The sequence below is a fragment of the Salvelinus sp. IW2-2015 genome, unplaced genomic scaffold, assembly GCF_002910315.2.
Source record: "Salvelinus sp. IW2-2015 unplaced genomic scaffold, ASM291031v2 Un_scaffold6928, whole genome shotgun sequence".
In the NCBI taxonomy this organism is placed as follows: Eukaryota; Metazoa; Chordata; class Actinopteri; order Salmoniformes; family Salmonidae; genus Salvelinus; species Salvelinus sp. IW2-2015.
The window spans coordinates 19007-22328 of NW_019948189.1; the positions used below are offsets into that span (position 1 = coordinate 19007).

General features: G+C 42.6%; 1 long non-coding RNA gene across 1 annotated transcript; it reads right to left on the reverse strand.

The window, feature by feature from the left end:
• Positions 1-1151: 1151 nt before the first annotated feature.
• LOC139027037 (uncharacterized) lies at positions 1152-2828 on the reverse strand. The gene is made up of 3 exons (XR_011479066.1): positions 2749-2828; positions 2457-2566; positions 1152-1436 (listed from the first exon to the last, which is right to left on the reverse strand). It is a non-coding gene; the product is annotated as an uncharacterized lncRNA (long non-coding RNA).
• Between the last annotated feature and the right edge of the window lie 494 nt (positions 2829-3322).

The following is a 3322-nucleotide window of genomic DNA, read 5'->3' on the forward strand; positions in this document are numbered from 1 at the left end:
TGAGACCAATTCACCTTTCAGAGTGGCCTAGTTACAGTTTTGACTTAAATCGGCATGAAAATCTATGGCAAGAATGATTCACAACCAACTTGACAAAGCTTGAAGAATTATACAAATAATAAAGGGCAAATATTGTGCAATCCAGGGTGGCAAGGCTCACATTTCCAACTTTATTATTGAGTAACAAGTGAGAAATATAGTAACAATTGATGAAAATCAACCCAATGTATTTTAGAAAGCCCTTCTTTACTATAGCAGATGTCACAAAGTGTTAAAGCAAAGTGTTACCTGACATCTCAGACTGATGAAATGACACTTGAACAGACTAATTATATATATGTTTTATTTAACCTTTATTTAACGAGGCAAGTCAGTTAAGAACAAATTCTTATTTACAATGCCGGCCTACCGGGGCCAAACCCAGACGACGCTATATGCACATTATCGAATGTGTTATTCATAAGGGAAAACATTGAAATTGGAAAGCAACATGTATTTATACTGTACAGACTATGATGTAACTCCTGCAACAAAAATAATACAAAAATGAACATAAATGTTGGTTTTGTAAGTTAATGGAAAATGTAAATATTGTTTTGACACACTTCCTGAATGAACTCATATACACTGAGTGGACAAAACATTATGAACACCTGCTCTTTCCATGACATAAATTGACCAGGTGAATTCAGGTGAAAGATATGATCCCACTTGTTAAATCCACTTCCATCAGTGTAGATGAAGGGGAGGAGACGGGTTATAATGTTATGCCTTGAGGATTGTTATGCCCTGAGACAATAGAGACATGGATTGTGTATGTTGCCATTTAGATGGTGAATGGGCAAGACAAAATATTTAAGTGCCTTTGAACGGGGTACGGTAGTAGGTGCCAGGCACACTGGTTGTGTTAAGAACTGCAACGCTGCTGGGTTTTTCACACTTAACAGTTTCCAGTGTGTATCAAGAATGGTCCACCACCCAAAGGACATCCAGCCAACTTGACACAACTGTGGGAAGCATTGTGGTCAACATGGGCCAGCATCCCTGTGGAACGCTTTCGCCACCTTGTAGAGGCCATGCCCCGACTAATTCAAGGGGGGTTGCAACTCAATATGAGGAAGGTGTTCTTAATGTTTTGTACACTCAGTGAATACATTATTAAAGATTCTGTTTATTGGGGATGATAAAATACATCCTCACATTGTATAGTGACAGATAATAGAAAGCACGCTGTACATTGTAATCACATGACAGACATGGGTTTGTTCTTCGTCCCTGATGGCACCCTATTCCCTTTATAGTGCACTACTTTAAAGTGCACTACTTTTCACCAGAGCCTTATGCCACACATGACGCCCTCCAGTCCACCGAGCACAGCTTCCACGGGTGGCCGGGTCTCGGTCAGCGATCAATCACATCTGTTTATCTGAGGAGCGCTGTATGGGAAACACAGAGATACAGGATGAAGACAGTATGGTGTCTGTATGGGAAACAGAGATACAGGATAAAGACAGTATGGTGTCTGTATGGGAAACACAGAGATACAGGATGAGAAAAGACAGTATGTGTCTGTATGGGCGAACACAATAAACGGTGATAAAAGACGTAATGGTGTCTGTATGGAAACACAGAGATACGGATAAAGACAGTATGTTGCTGTATGGGAAACAGAGATACAGGATAAAGACAGTATGGTGTCTGTATGGGAAACACAGAGATACAGGATAAGACAGTATGGTGTCTGTATGGGAAACACAGAGATACAGGATAAAGACAGTATGGTGTCTGTATGGGAAACACAGAGATACAGGATAAAGACAGTATGGTGTCTGTATGGGAAACACAGAGATACAGGATAAAGACAGTATGGTGCTGTATGGGAAACACAGAGATACAGGATAAAGAATATGGGTCTGTATGGGAAACACAAGATACTAGGATAAGACAGATGTGTCTGTATGGGAAACACAGAAGATACAGGATAAGACAGTATGGTGTCGTATGGAAACACAGAGTACAGGATAAAGAAAGTATGGTGCCATTTTTTAACCTATATTAGACAAAGCTAGCCTGGTCCAGATCTGTTGTGCTTTCTGCCAACTCCTACAGCATATGTCATTGTCATGCTAGACCATAAGAGTTGGCAAGACACACAAACAGATCTGGACATGCTGGCTAGCACTAACAGATCTGGGACCAGCTGCTAGCACAAACAGATCTGGGACCAGGCGGCTAGACTAACAGATCTGGACCAGGGCTAGCTAGCACTGACAAGATCTGGGACCAGCTAGCTAGCACTAACAGATCTGGGACCAGGCTAGCTGCACTAACAGATCTGGGACCAGGCTAGCTAGCACTAACAGATATCTGGTGACCAGGCTAGCTGCACAAGACATAGGTTAGAGAAGAGCGAGAAGGCTGTGTGATGTCCCTCATCATAGTAGCAGTAAACTCACCTGAGAACTTGCAAATCAGAGCCATGACGACAGCCGTTAGAAGTTACTTCTACTCTGCGATGAAGATGCTGTAGGCCAGCTGCAGTCTTAGTGCCTCCTCACATAGTACTCTACAAGGACAATAAGACATTGAAATGACCCCTGACTAAGATGGTGTCAGGAATATTGTTCTGCAGATTAGGCATGACTAAATATGATAGTATTGTAAACAGTATTATGTAAACTATAGGTTATATGTATGCCATGTATTTGGCATGAACAATAAGTAGTCGATATAGAATGGCACATTTACCTGTCGTAATCCCTCCATCACCACCTTGACCTGGAAGAAACAGAGCAGTGGTTTCACATGACACAGGCTAGTGTACATCCAGTTCTACATAATGCTGTAGAGAAGACTTACTAGTTACTTACTTACTTTACTAGAGAAGACACAAAAGACAAGCTACTATTGTCGTTCAATGACACCTGTTTCTTCTCATGAACAAGGAGTTTAGTTCTCATTTGACCGTACCTTCCTTCCGTGAATGTGATCTGCAACATATATGTCAGTCGTCCATTGAAGAAGCGGACGGTGCAGGTGAATCTGTTAGAGGCCTTGTTCCATGTCTTGGCTGGGACTCTCAGTCTGCTGGTGATACTGTAGAGTTTGTTGTACCACTCAAGGCCGTGTTGTCGGTCCCAACTCCATGGTGATGTTGGCGCCTCCATTCAACTGCCAGAACACAGTGACGTGGTCGGGGTAGAAGTCGGTGGCCACACACACCAGGGTCTTCTGTCTTCGTCTTGTTTCTATCTCACACTCCTTCGGGAGGTGAAGGACTTTCACTGTGGTGGAGTGACAGGGAGTCTGCTCGCAGGGAGGA